The sequence below is a fragment of the Octodon degus genome, unplaced genomic scaffold (assembly GCF_000260255.1).
Source record: "Octodon degus isolate 3935 unplaced genomic scaffold, OctDeg1.0 scaffold00015, whole genome shotgun sequence".
Lineage (NCBI taxonomy): Eukaryota > Metazoa > Chordata > Mammalia > Rodentia > Octodontidae > Octodon > Octodon degus.
The window spans coordinates 16,226,145-16,241,508 of record NW_004524591.1 but is presented as its reverse complement, the minus strand read 5'-3'; the positions used below and the strand labels follow the sequence as shown (position 1 = coordinate 16,241,508).

Genomic DNA, 15,364 nt, shown 5'->3' with positions numbered 1-15,364 from the left:
CAGGTCCTTGCGCTTGCCAGGGAAGTGCTTATTCCACTGAGCCAACTCCCTGGTCTGTAAACAGGCAGATCACTATGAATCCGATCAAGTAGCGAGACCCTGAACACCCTGTAGATCCTTCCTTAAAAATACAAAAACAAAAACAAAAAACAAAAACACTTTCTTCTCTGGTACACTTTGATCAATGGGGTTTGTGCACGTAAGAGAAGAACTGAGTGCCATCCATCACCATAGGGAGGAAAGAATCTGGATCTGGCAAGGGAAAGGAAGGAGAGAGAAGGGACCCAGGATGCCCACAGGTGGCTGCTCGGTTACTCCAGTAAAGTCTATTGAATGAACACAACCTATGGAGGGGGCATCTCCCCATCAGTGAGGGAAGGGGCTGTTCTGTGTCTGGATGGGTAAACAGTGCACAGGCGTCCTCCCCAGGCTGCACCCCAGGGACTCAGCAGAAGACCTGGGCAGGCCTTGGACTGCCACTGGCCATGAGCCTCGGGGGTCCCCTGAGTTAGAATATGTCTTTCTTCCCTCAAAGTAACTGAACTTAGTGAGATTTTGCTAATGAACACCTGGATCTAACCACTACCCACCCTCAGTCCATATCTACCACACTGGTCATACATAGCATCCAAGTCCCTTCAGGAAAAGGTGATAAACTGGAACAGACCAGCATAGTGATAATTCTAGTACATCTCCCCTGACGCATCCCGCTTCCTTGAGACTGGCCCCCAGCCAGCGAGGGGGGCAATGAGATCCATCCTTGACCCTCTTCCATCCATTAATACCCCTGGCCCTGCCACCAGACTCAGTGGTTTGTAAGGACGGGGACAAATTAGCTCTTTATAGGAGGGGAGCAACATCTTCCAATTCATGGACTTTAAGAAATTAGTCAGGTGCAGTGATGCACACCTGTATCCCAGCAACCTGGGAGGCTCAGGCAGAAGGATTTCAAGTTTGAGCCAGTCTGGGAGATTTAGTATCTTAGTCAGAGCCTGCCTCAAACTTTTAAATAAATAAATAAATAAATAAATAAATAAATAAATAAATAAATAAATAAATAAATAAATAAATAAATAGCACTGGGGTGTAGCTCAAGGAAAAGATCCTAGATTCAACCTCCAGTACCCCCAAAACAAACAGGTTACTCTAGCTGTCTTTAGAAAATGAATTGGAGGGCTGGCCAAATAGCTCAGCGGATTAAAGTGCCTGCAAGCAGGCCCAGGGGCTGGAGTTCAATCCTGGGCCTGGGCGCGCTATAAACAGACAGATCACTACGAGTCTGATCTAGTAGTGAGACCCTGAACACACTGTAGACCCTTTCCCTAAAATACAAAAAAAAAAAAAAGAGAGAGAGAGAAAGAAAGAGAGAAAGAAAAATGGATTGGAAAAGAAAACGAGACAGTAAGAGAATCATCAGAAGCTAATATACAAATACGTGACACACACCCGAGATAAGGGGGCACAGGATCAGAGACGCAAAGAAGACCATGAGATGGCTCAGGAGTGGGGTGAAGATAAGACACAGCTCTGACTTTCCAGCCTGGATGGGGGAGCCCCAAGGGATGGCCAGGGGTAAGGAGGAGCTCAGAGGAACGACTGTACTAAAGCTCAACCCCAAGCTGCATCTGTACAGTCAGTCCCTTTCCATTTCCCATACTCCATTTTCTATTCTTGTTATGGTTTGTGTCCAGATGTTCCCCAGGGGGGCTTTTTCAGAGGAGCTCAGTGCAGAGTCTGACTGACGCATTGTTCAGAGCAGGATTAAAAGTGCTGGGATTAAAGGTGAGGGATTACTGGGTCAGTCTACTGTTTGGATTTGTACCACCCTAACCTCAGAGGTCTGGATAAGATAAAAGATGCAGAAAGAGGCTTGTCCCCCTCTTCCTCTCTTGTTGCTTCTGCTGTCTTCCACCAGTACGAGCTGTTGCCCCTCTGCTATATGCCACCCTGCCTTGGAGCCAGCTGATATTGACTGAACCCACTACCATCTGTAGGCAAAATAATCTTTTCTCTCTTTAACATTGGGTGTTGGATATTTTGTCTCAAAAGGGGGAAAGTAAGATAATTTTCAACTCTGCTTTCTCACAGAGACCCCACCACTGTCAAGTTTCATGCTTCATAAAACTGGGGAGGGGAGGACCAACAGCACTGGGCAAGCTGAGAGGTCTGAGACACATCCAAGAACCCACAGGCAAATTCAGTGCTAGATGTCTAAACCTTGAGATGGCAAGGAGCCTGACATCAGCATAAGGGAGTTAGTGGTTTATTAACTATGCTTAAGGCCATGAAAACAAAGAAATCCAGCTTATCTAACGTCTCTCATGGATCACCCAGGAATGCGACCCAGTCCCAGGAATGTGATGCAGAGTCCTAGGTCTCTTCATGGACTTACCAGATTAGAATATTGATGTCTAAAAGTCAGCTTTAACAGGTTTCCCAAATAATTCTCATGCACAAAAATGATTGCAAACTAGCCAAACACCATGAAGCACGCCTGTAATCCCAGCATGCCAGAAGGCTGAGACAGGAAGATAGCAAGGGGTTGGGGGATGGCTGGGGATGTAACTCATGCAAAGGCCCTGGACTGAATCCCTAGTAACACACACACACATGCACACACACATTTGAAAATCACAGATCTGGTAGAAGGTATGGAGAAAAGAAAAAGGATGCAGAGCCAGTGAGATAGCTCAGCAGACTGAGAGCTTGCATAGGCAAGAACAGGGAACAGGGTTCAATCCCTGGCACCACATTCTGCATGGACCTAGCCTGGACGCGCTGAGCCGGCCACCAAGACTGGGTGTGGTGACGCATGCCGGTAATCCCAGCACTGGGGAGGCTGAAATGGGAGGATTACTACGAATCCAAGCTGCTTAGTGAGACCCTGTACCAAATACATTTAAAAAAAAAAAAAAAAAAAAAAAAAAAACAGCCTTGGCTACAAAGTGAGCTCAAGGCCATCCTGAACTGCACAGTGAGACCCCATCTCAAAAAGACAAAAAATTAAAAATTAGAAAAGAAAGAGGATGCAAGACCGGCTATGAGAAACTAAAACTGGGGGAAGCTGGGGAAGGTGGGGAATGGAGCAAAGGTGGCCAGAAAAGCAGAGAGCCAAGAAGCTCAGAATCACGAGGGCAAACATTTGTAACGGCTGATGAGCACTTGGGTGGAAAGTTCTGTGTGGTCAGAGTCAGGCCTGCCGCCCAGGAGAGTAACACTGGGACAAGGGAGTCAGGAACTCACAGGCCTTGGGAAGTCAGGGAAAGAACACCTCAGCCAGCTGACTTCCCACTTCCAGGCAGTTCCCCTGGAGTGGCCTGCGTCCTTATAACAAGCATCCTACTAACATGGGATGGGATGTGAGGGGAGGGAGGGTTTCTCTTAAAACCAGTGACAGCTAAAGCACACGGGAATGCACTGATAGGAAACAGATTCAGCGTTGAGTTGACAAAGTGGGGCTCAGCGCTACAAGCCCAGCTCTTGTGGATGTGCAGGTAATGTGATCATAGGAGCGGAGAAGCAGGGGTGCAGAAACTGGGTGAACAGGAGAAAGAAGTCATGCTGACAGAGGAAAGGGTAAGGGCAGAGGTGCACAAGACAAATAAATCCCACAAGGGGCTCGGGCTGCACTTAGCAGATGGCTGGGCTGAGTCGCGCTGTGCATGAGACTTGGCATGAGGATGTGAAGGCCGGCACACAGAGGCAAAGGGAGAATGCTGCTGCGCAGGTGTGGAGGTGCCTTGGGGGCTGCTGAAGGGGAGGCTCTGCTGTGGCTGCTGCTGTCTCTGAGTGCAAAGGACCTAGCTGGCTTTCAAGGCCCCACACCACACAGCGGTCTAAGTTCTGGGCTAATGAGGCTTGAGTTGTATCTCTACACATTTGTTCTGACACCAGAGAATTTGGCCAAATGCTGCTGAGCAAAAACAGGAAAGCATAAGGACGCACAAAGCAGGAAAACACACATCTGAGACAGAAAACTGGGAAAGGAGGTTAGGAAGAAGCAGGACAAAAATAACCCTACACCTCTGGTCTCAAAGTTAAAATGCTTGAAGTTTTACATCAATCTCTTGGTCTTCATGCAGAAACGAGGACAAAACCCTGATTGTCCATGACTTTCATGAAAAAACTTGTAACTCATGGGTTGCAGAAATAGTTCAGCGGTCTAAGTGCCTGCCTGGCAAGTGTGAGACCTGAGTTCGATCCCTGGTACCGCATGCCATGCTGCCCTGAAACCGGGAGTGGTGGCACATGCTTGAAATCCCTGCCTTGGGAAGGCTGAGGCAGGAGGATCACTACGAGTCCAAGCTGTGTAGTAAGACCCTGTACCAAGTAAATAAATAAGAAGAAAGAAAAAACATATCACTCAGCCCCCAAATTACACCCTTTATCTGCATGGAATATGTTTGAGGATCTGGTACCCTCAGAGTCCCATATCTAATAACTCACATAGTATGGGTTTTAAATCTTTCCTTTATGAGAGAGAATGCCCCTTGACTAAAAGCAAACATGACAAGGGGTTCTTAGAATAGAAGGCTGTGGAAACAATGGGCATGGGAACAGCCAAGGGCTCAAATCCTGCCTCCTTCTCCACTGGTTCAAGACATGTAATCTCTCTGAATCATAGAAAATGGATACAGCATTTCCTGTTTCATAGGATTAAATGAGATAATGTAAATCAAAGTGTCCAGGGCAGTGTGTCCCACACGATGAGTAGTGACTAGGTACCCTTATCTCTTTCCTAAAACATGTCATCATGCCAGGCAAACATGAAATGCTCCCGGAAGCAAGTCAGAAAGCTGTCACACTCCTTAGACGCAGGACTAGGTCGCAGGCAAAATCTGTTTTTATCCTTTGATGTCCCATTTTATTCCCCTCACCCCTTTTCTGTTCTTCCAGCTTCAGGAATCCAGGGCTTCCTGGTGGAGGGAACCCTGGAAGCCACAAGAAATTTGTTAGAAATTTCCCACCTGCACTTGAAGAAGGCTGAAGACTTCCTTTTCTTATCTTCCTAAGGGATCCAGTCCACGATTACTTGAGCATCTTTAAAAAAAAATGCATCTTTTTAAACTGAATAAACAAAATCTGAACTATCAATCTCAGAAAGTTAGACATTTAAAGGGTTAAGAATTAGTTTTGCACTGTACATAGGAAACAAAACTAAAGAGGCGTTTAGTGCCAAATTTCTTTAAGTGCCTGAAGATCACATAGTCTAGGACAGTCATGGCAAGCTTTTTAGAGTTTTCAGTGATAACAAACAGCCGGCGGGAACACACATACCCTGGGTTTGCCACCACTGACCTAGAATATGCTCTTCTGAATTAAGCCATGTTCTTGTTACATACAGAGCTCCCATGGGGAGTGGAGGTTGGGATAAGCTTTGCAGTGAGTAGCAGTAAAGGTAAGTGGGAATCCAGAGGGAAAGCACGTGAGACTGCAGGACAGGAGACCTAGCTGAGAGTCTCCTCTGCCTCTAATTAGCTGTGCGGTACAGATTCAGCCCTCCCCACTGGGCTTTGGCTGTGTCCTTTGTAAACTGAGATTATAAAACACAAGACTCATTATGGCCCTTTCTTTCCACCATAGGTGACCCTTTTAGAATCTGAAGAAAGTTATGGATTCTTTCCCCAAGAATTACATGCTTCATACATGCATATGAAATGATACATTTACAGGGGGCAGTCGCCATAATCCCATGAAGCCTGTCTCTGTATATCCCTGGGTTGAGATCACTGAGGCCTACCACAGGCTTTTAAAAACAACAGATAATGCAACAGAAAGGCACACTGACAAACAAAGCCTTAATTAAGAGTTGAATCATTTATAGAACTAAAAGCATCTTACCAGCAGAAACCGGGAGGGGGACTTGGTTACTTAGGGAAAATAAATGGAAGTACCAATAGTTACCCTTGACTGAGGGTGGGCTAAGCTCTTTGTACATGCACAGGGGAGTGGCTAGAAGCACTGATTCTGGAGCCATTTAGCCCAGGCCACACCCAGGCCACACCCAGGCCCTATCATTTGCCAGGTGCCTGACCTTGGGTTTGATACCAGTTTCTTCATCTGCAAACAAACAAACAAACAAAAAAAAAGATGGAGGGGGACAGAAAAATCAATGCCTACTGACAGGTTGATAAATACATAGTACTTGATGTGAGTTCGGCACTCACTAAGCCCTAAGTAATCACTGCTTAATACAGAAACCTGAGACATATTCGCTGGGTGGAGTTAAATTGTGAGCTGAGGAGTTTAGGGAAGTTTTAAATACCTTGATACCTCACTTTTTTCAGACACAAACTGAAGCTCCCCTCTTATTTGAACAGTGTATGGAGCATCTAAGTGCCAATTTATACCTACCAGATACTGAGAGTGGTGGCGAACCTGTGGCCAAGGCAGGCTGGGTCACTGAAAGCTCTAAAAGCTTTTCTGTCACTGCATCAAAAGAAAGAAAGATGTTTGGTGACAACAGTCCAAAATCTGGGGTCTCTCCCTGGAGTCAACCATGACCTTGGCCAAAACCCTTCTTTGCCACTTAGAAATGAAAGCTTTTATAGGCTGGATCCTGCAGTCAACGGTTCTCTGCCCTTCACAAATGGTTATTAAACCACAGCCTGACAACAGGGGAGGAAAAAGAAACCATTTCTCTTTGATGGCCTAACTAGCAAAGAGAATCCCTAAAAATGAAAGTAGTGCAATGCCAGGGTTGAGAAAAGATATCACAGTGGGCCGACAGCGAGTAGAAGAGCACAAATGCTACTGCTCAGTTATCACACTTCTATGTGAAACAGAATGAAGGGGTTTATTTCTATTTGCAGGACACCAGACTCAAGAGGCCTTACCAGTGATGGTAAAATAGAGAAGTGAGTAGTGGCACAGCCCACAGTAGTGGGCACCAAAGCAGTGTTCAGGCCAAGAGGCACTGCACAAGACTCGGATATAGCTAGTGGTGGAGCTATGACCTTGGATGAATGAGACCCTGTGTTCCCTACCCAACACTCAAAGAGACAGACAGACAGACAGACAGACATTCCCCCCAGTCCACCTCCCTGAGGGGCAGTGTCAGTCTGAACCCAACCACCAATTACCATAATTAGGAAGTGAGACTGAAAGAAACTGGAAGGAACAGGATGATCAGTTAAGTAGAGGTCTTTGCTTGTCATTTTACATCTCCACACATCTACTTCTAAATCAGTTTCTGTCTTTACTTAAGATGGCCCTACTAGTCTATCTCAAGTCTACCACTTCTTTAAAAATAAATAAATGAGGACTAGGGAGACTGCTCTAAAGGCGCTCACCTAGCTTGCTCAGAAAGGCCCTGGCTTTCACCTCAGTGCCACAACTGATGAAATGCAGCTGTATCTCTGCCTTGGGGACAGACATCACCAAGAGTGATGACAGCCCTCCACCTCACCTTCACTGCCCAGAGAGATACCCTCACAAGAGGTGGATCGAGGTCAGAGGAGGCGCTGATCTCCCCAGTCCCCTCTACCAGGCCCACTACCCCACCCACAGGCCAGCAGGGGCCTCAAGCACTCCAAACCATTGCCCCGGCCCTTCTGGGGGAACAGAACCCAGCGCTGCTCTGCAAGTCAGAGGCCCAACCAGTTCTGTGCTGCTTTCTGTTCCCACCTGGCTCGCTGGCCCTGGGCCTGGCATTTCCCACCCACACCTCAGTTTCCCAGTCTCTGGAATGAAAGGGTTGATGGAGATCATGTGACACCTCCTCCTGCTCTCAAGTTCCAGTCCCATCATTCTTACATACAAATGTGCTTTGCACAAACAGCAGCGACACGCTGCTCCACATTCTGTGGCTATCTACCTCAGTAACTCCTGTGATTGTAGAAAAGTGCCCTGTACCCAAAACTAACAATCAGGCTGTTGCTTTCCCCAGTACTGAGTCTGACAGCATGGATATTCTCTCCGGCCTTTCATTCAATCCCACAATCCCCAGAAAAAATCTTACCTACCAATCCCAATTTTTAAACTCAAAACTCCTTTTTTTTTTCTTTCCCAAACAAAACAAAACAAAATAGCAAAAACAAACCCAAATCCAACCTGGTGGAAGGTGCCACAACACTTCTGGAACCCGGGGTTGCACCTCTGCCCCACCTTCTCTCCGGGTCCCTTTGAGCCAGGGATCCGCGGTCTCTGCTCCCTCCCTAAGGAAACAAGCCCACCATTCATTCTTCCTCCGAGCAAAGCTCGGCAGGGAACCAGCTGCTCCTGGGCTCCAGCCCCGGGAGCCCACCGGGGTGGGCAGGCACCTGTGCACAGGAAGGCCCCCCGCCCGGCTCCCCGGGAAGGAAGGGGCAGCCGGCTCGCTCCCCCGGCCGCAGTGCGCACCCTGCCAGTGGAGGCTTCCCGCGTCTCCTTACCCGCAGCTCCTCGGGTCAGGGCAGCGTCAGCGAGGCCGGCGGGCCGCGAGCAGGCGGCGGACTCTGCTGACTCAAAGGCGCGCGGCGGCGGTGGCGAGCGCCCAGGAGCGCACTCGAGCGCAGCCCCGCGCTCCCGGCGCCCGCGCAGCCCGCAGTCCCTCCCCGCAGTCCCTCCGTCAGGCCCGGCTCGCTCCGCCCCGCGCTCCAACCTGACCACGATGGGGCCAGCACGGCGGCCAGGCACGGTGACTCGGCCGCCACCCTCGCCCCAAGGTAGGCCAGGAGGAAATACGGTCAACGCTCGGGACCCTGAGACTAGTTGTGTGTGCCACCTCCTTTGGAACCGCTAGAAGCCACCTCGGCTTTGCAGGACAGATGGATAGGGAGGGGACTGGATGGAGGTGGTGCACAAGAAGGACAGAGTTAAAAGTGAAGTCTTTCTCAGCTTTTGTGTATTTTAGTAAGACATCAGCGGGAATAGCTAGAGACCTGCCACAGGACCTAGGTCAGTAAAGCATTTCCCCAGCGGTGCCTTGGGCTGGGTTGCACCCACCTGTTTGCATGGAAAAGCACAGGCGCTCTATATGCCATTTTCTATATTCTGTACAACCACATTGAAGACAGCAAAGTTGCATACAAAAACCACGGTTGAGGGGGCCGGGGAGATGGCTTAGTAGAATAAGCGCTTCCCTGGCCAGCGCAAGGGCCTGAGTTCAATCTCTGGTTCTGAAAAAAAAAAAAAAAAAAAAAAAAAAAAAAAAAAAAAAAACGGTTGAATGCCTCTCACCTTGTTCTTCTAAATGTGTAACATTTCTAATGTCTTATCAGTTAGTATTCTCTTTATAATACATTCTTTAAAAATATAAAAAAAAATAGGACAAGAAAAAAAAGTGTATTGAAAGTAAGCATAAATGTTTATTTGACCAGTTTTGCGTACCTATATCTGTCAATCTGAACAACACATTTGATGATGAAAATATGTAACAACCATGGTTGAATTGTTTTGAAACTACCAGTTATATGGTCGTCGCTTGTTCCTTTTTGTCTTTGTTTCTGCTATTTGCTTTTACTCTTTAAAATAAAATAAGTAAAATGACAAAGCACGATAAATGTTGCCAATGTTTTCTTTCTAAGCACGAATATCCCCATTAGACACAGCTCCAGTTTATTATGAAGAACTTGCTGCAGATAACCATGTGGGGGCCACTCGAAGCCCAACTGAAAATGTACATGTTGCTGCTTCACACCTACACTGACTTCACAGTAGGAGGCATATATATATATATATATATATATATATATAATATATATCTTGGATACTGAACTTATGTCTCTGAATCCTGAACTGCTGGTATTTAATTTCCATAAAATTGTACCCTCGTCATGATGCTTACATGTAATGACTAGAACCATCCCAACTTAAGAATCAGATTCATGTATATTCTTTACATCCTTGTCCCTATGCTTCACAAAGAAAAGCAGTGACCGCGAAGCAAATGCAGCAGGTGGCTAGGATCCTGAGATCCTTCAAGCATAAAATCTTGGTGAACTTACAGTAAGGACGTAACTTTACAGCTGGGGCAGAACAGCAAACAACCGCTTCGAGACACCTGGGATTACTGAAGCATCCACTAGAAGCATGGCCCTAGTGGAAAGGAAGAATATGAAAATCAATTCAGAATAGAAAGATGCTCTCTATGATCTAATCCAGCAGTGCAGCAATTGGGTCATTTTTCTTGTTTAAGAATTATAATTTGCAGCCTGAACCCAAGAGTCTGGTGTGACAGCCACCATTTGTAGGTAGTGGCGTTTGTTACACCATCAGTGGAGGTAGGTAAGATCAGGATTCTACTGTGGCTCAGAAACTAACTGCTGATAAGGTTACCCTAAAAACTGGGTCACATGATTCTTTTTTTTTTTTCTTTCACATAATTCTTATTCCATGAGCATTTTAACCTTGGAAAGACTGAGAATTAAGTATGTAGTATTTATAAGATTTAAGTCTATACTATAATAGTTTGCTTCAAGGAATCAGGACGTACTTCTATGTTCTATGTATGCGATTTTTGAAAGAGGTTGGTCTATTAGAATAATCTCTTGCCTTGTACTTTGTTTAAAATGTGTAGCTTGATAGCTGGTTTTAAGTTAAAGTATTACTGTTGGTAAACAGCACTAGAGTATCGAACAGAATTTAAGATTTACAGCATTTATCAATTTAATTTGTTAGATGTTGAGTTACTTGCAGGCCAGAGCAAGGCAAATAAATTCATTGAGTTCATAAATAAAGGTGAAAATGTGTAGAGGTAAGCAAGTTTGCTAATGGGATTAAACATTAATCAAATTTTTATTGGGTTGTTAAAATTTGTTAGTTATATCTGCCACCACAACCACTGAAGAACGGTAGCCATGGCTATCTCATGGCCGTGGGGTGCTCGCTTCGGCAGCACATATACTAAAATCATGGCCGTGGGCCTCAACAAGGGCCACAAAGTGACTAAGAAGGTGAGCAAACCAAGGCACAACCACCATCACAGACGCCTCACCAAACACACCAAGTTTGTGTGGGACGTGATCCAGGAAGTGTGCGCTTCACCCCCTATGAGCGGAGCACTTCACGGAGCTGCTCAAGGTCTCCAAGGGCAAACTCACCCTCAAGTTCATCAAGAAAAGGGTGGGGATGCACATCCGCGCTGAGAGGAAGCATGAGGAGCAGAGCAAGGTGCTGGCCACCATGAGGAAGGCAGTTGCCAAGAAGGACCAAGCTCCTCTGGAATAAACTTTGCAGAAAAAAAATTATTACTTATAAGTAAAATAATTAGATTAGTAAGGCAAACTATAAAATCTAAGGAAGTTTATACGAAAGTCATTCTCCTTATCTTATTTTTCCAATAATAAACCATTTTCCTAATTTCACAAAAAGGAATAATTAAGCTATTTGGTCTATGGCTTTAATTAATCTAATATTATAAAATGTCTTCAAAATATTTTCTGCGCACAAAAATTACTTTTGGAGGCCAGGGGTACAGCTTAGTGGCACAGTACCTGCCCAGCAAGTGCAAGGTCCTCAGTTTGATTCCCAGTACAAAAAAAAAAAAAAAAAAAAAACAACTTTGAAGACACCAAAATACTACACATTAGCAATTATCATTTCTGTCTGTCTAGGTATACATAATTATCTCATTTTGAAGGGCCAGCCTGATAGCTCAGCCTAAAGCACCTGCTTGGCAGAGCTCAGCAGCCGAGGTTCAATCCAGGCTTACAGTGCCTACCCCGCCCCCAGGGACACACTGAGAGGTGATTGAGACTGGGTGTGGTGGCGTGCACCTGTAATCCCAGCACTTGGGAGGCTGAAAACAGGAGAATCACCAGGAGTCTGATCTATGTACTGTCCCTGTGTACCCTGTAGTCTCTGCCCTAAAATACAGGAAAAAAATCATTTCATTCTGGATAAAGGTAGAATTTTATATCTTGTCTCATGTAGTGCTTTCTCTCAGTTCTTTACATTTAGGACCAGGAGCATTGAAGAAACAATTCACTTATATCCATGATGCCCTTATTTATGATGTATGTACCACTGATAAGCCCACACACTATTTTTTACCCACCCAAATCCTGCTTGGAAGGTGACTTCTATGGTCAGGATAACTAGATTTAAATTCTGGTTTTAACACTGTCCACTTCAAAATCATGGCCAAATAACTTAAACCTTATGAGCCTCATTTCCCCATCTGAAAAAGTGGGAAAATAATATTGTCAGCTTTCCAGTATGCCTATGGCACTGAATGACATAATCCAGGTGAAGCTATTAGAATTGTGCTGGATACACAGTAAGTACTCAGCAAATGTTAGATTTTATTATAACTTGATCCTCTAATTTCTTCTCTCTCCCAGCCAACTGTACTGAGCCATATTAAAGATAGCTACCTCTTCTTTCTGCTTCCCACTGAATTCTTCTTCCATCTCTTGGGAAAACTGAAGAATCCACAGTGCTGTAAAAATAGAAGTTGCGGCCGGGGAGATGGCTCAGTAGAAAAAACACTTCCCTGGCAAGCACAAGGGCCAGAGTTCAACCCCTGGTTCTGGAAAAAAAAAAAAAAAAGAAGTTGCCTGGCCTTGGTATTCAGAAATTGCCATTAGCTGATACCAATTAAAACTGCTATCCTTTCTATTATTATTATTTTGTGGACAAGTTCTTGCTATACTAATCACAGTGGCCTCATCTTGGAAAAATCCTGCTTCACTTTTCTGGGTAGCAGGGATTATAGGCATGCACCACAATGCCTGGGCTCCTACAAACACTGTACCTTTAAATGTACAGTAAATGGGGCCGGGGAGATAGCTCAGTGGAATAAGTGCTTGCCCAACAAGTGCTAGGTCCTGAATTCGATCCGTGCTGCCACCAAAAAATAAATAAATAAATAAATAAATGTGCAGCAAATGGCCTACCTTTTTGAAAAGCACTTATGGAAACTATGTATGTATAATGCATGAAAGATTTTTTTCCATTCAGTAAGCAATTAATAATGGCATATGAGGGAATTTTAAAACAACTGACAAATAATTTGGATTTTGGTTTCGGATCTTCCAATCATAATTCATCTTTTCAAAATCAAATGAAGGCATGCATATAAAAGTCAATAATCAGTCTAGTATGTTTCTTCCAAACATTTATTCTATGCATCGTTCCCTAAAAAATGATATAAATAGGACCAGCTTACTCATTTGTAAGATAAAGGGCCTTAGACTTATCTATCTACCCTGCTAATCCTCGGCTTCCTTTCTTTCGCTGGTAGACTGTGATTCTCCAGCTAACACTGAAGCGTACGAACTTTGGCATTACCTTTTACCAGTCCGTGATTCACTGAGGCCCAAGTCCCATACAGGACCTTTTTTTTTTTTTTCCTGGTACCAGGGATTGAACTTGGGGCCCTGCACTTGCCAGACAAGCGCTTATTCTACTGAGCTATCTCCCCAGCTGTAGCATATATGACCTTGACTGGGGCCAAATCAAGGTGGGATTCACCTGCTTTCTATTCTCCAGTCAACACAGTCCGTGTTCCCGGAACCCCACCACCTCCCTGTGGTACAAGTTAGTGATCTCCAAATGTCATTAGCAAGAAACCCTTTCTCAGCAAGATGTGCTACATGGTAGCAGGTCAACCTCTATGAAATTCAGAATCCAGACACTGGACTATAACAACTTGGGGAAGAAAAGTAGAGAAGAGGTAGACACCCAAAACCCAAGAAGGATTTGAAAGGAGAATTGGAGCCCACCGGAAAAGTGAAGAGACAGAACTCCAAAAGGAGGCAGCAAATTGCTCTTTCTCCCTGGCTCCTGGCTTGTGGTATAACAAAGGAGGTTCAACTCTACAGGGACAAAGTGAAGACAGGAGGCTCCAGCGTTATTAGAAAAAAGAAACAAATCACCTATAAAGGAAAGCCCATTAGAATTATAACAGATTTCTCAACACCAACTTTCAAGCCAAAGGAAAGCTTGAAATGAAATATTTCAGTTTCTAAAAGCAAACAACCTCCAATCCAGGCTGATATACCATCCAAAATTACCTTCCAAAATCAATGGAGAAATAAGATAAATCCATGATAAAGCATACATGAAGAAATTTATGACACCAAACCAGCACTCCAAAAAGTTCTGAATGATACTGTAGAAAACCTATGGAAGACAATTCCATGAATGCCAATAGAATGAATCTACCAACAAGGTAAGCAATTAAGCAGAGGAGGAAAAAAAGGGAACCAACAACTGGAAAATAGCATGACAAGGATAAGTCAATGCATATCAGTTATAGCCACCAATGTAAATGGTCTTAACTCACCAATAAAAAGAAACAGTTTGGGACCGGCCAGGGAGCTCAGCAGACTAAAGCACCTGCTTAGGCAGAGCTCAGAGGCCAGGATTCCATCCCTGGAGTGCAGTGCCAGCCCTGCCCCCAGGGCACTCTGAGTCAGCAATTAAGACTGGGCATGGTGGCATGCGCCTATAATCCTAGGGCTTGGGAGGCTGAAAACAGGAGGATCACTATGAGTCCAATCTGTGTAGTGAGACCCTGTAGACCCTACAGACACTGTACCAAATACACTAAAATAAAAAAAAAAATTGAAAGAATAGGTAAAGAAACAAGATCCAATAGTGTACTGCATACAGGAAACACATTTAACTCAAAAAGAAACTCGTGGATTGAAAGCCAAAGGATGGAAAAAAACAAAAGTAGCTGTTCTATTTGACGACCAAGTGGATTTCAAGGCAAGGTTGATCAGAAGAGACAAAGAAGGACACTACATATTTGTTAAGAAAAAATCTAAGGGGAAGAGATAATCATAAATATATATGTGCCAAATATCAGCATATCCAACCACATAAAACAAGCATTAATGGACATGAAGAAATCAAATACAATTGATACACCTAATGTGATTGTAATGGGGGACCTCAATACCCCACTGTCACAAATAAATCAACTAGGCCAAAAAGAAAGAAAGAAAAATGAAAGCTGAACCAAACCATTGAACAAATTGGACTTAGTAGATACCAGCAGAGTGCTCCTCCCCACAACAGAATACCTGCACAGTCTTCTCAGCTGCACATGAGACTTTCTCCAAAACAGACCACATACTAGCTCATAGGATGTGCTTAAGTAAATGCAAAAGAATTTAAATTATCCCATACATATCATCAGACTATAGTGCAACGAAGTTGAAAATCAACAGCAAAAGAAACCACAAAACCTCCATAAACACATAAATTCTCAAACAATCCATAGGTCACAGGTGAAATTAAAGAAGAAATTAGACAGTTTCTACAATTAAATGATAATGCCAGTACAACATACTTGACCTTATGGACGCAATGAAAGTAGTCATACCAGTAAAATTTATAATAGTGAATTCCTGTATCAGAAAAACAAAGCAAGCTCAAATAACTTAAGGTTGAACCACAAGATTCTAGAAAAAGAAGAGCAAGTTAAACTCAA

At 44.5% G+C, this 15,364-nt stretch overlaps 1 protein-coding gene across 5 annotated transcripts in view; it reads right to left on the bottom strand.

The window, feature by feature from the left end:
- Snx10 (sorting nexin 10) overlaps nt 1-9,064 on the bottom strand; it is a 59,230-nt gene extending 50,166 nt beyond the window's left edge. For 2 of the 5 annotated variants that reach the window (XM_023709972.1, XM_004626479.3), the window contains exon 1: nt 8,373-8,511. The gene's annotated coding sequence lies outside the window, so the exon portion shown is untranslated. Of the gene's footprint in view, nt 1-7,075; nt 7,202-8,372; nt 8,512-8,925 lie in introns of those variants that run through there. The other 3 variants (XM_023709975.1, XM_023709973.1, XM_023709976.1) reach the window with 3 other exon arrangements.
- Between the last annotated feature and the right edge of the window lie 6,300 nt (nt 9,065-15,364).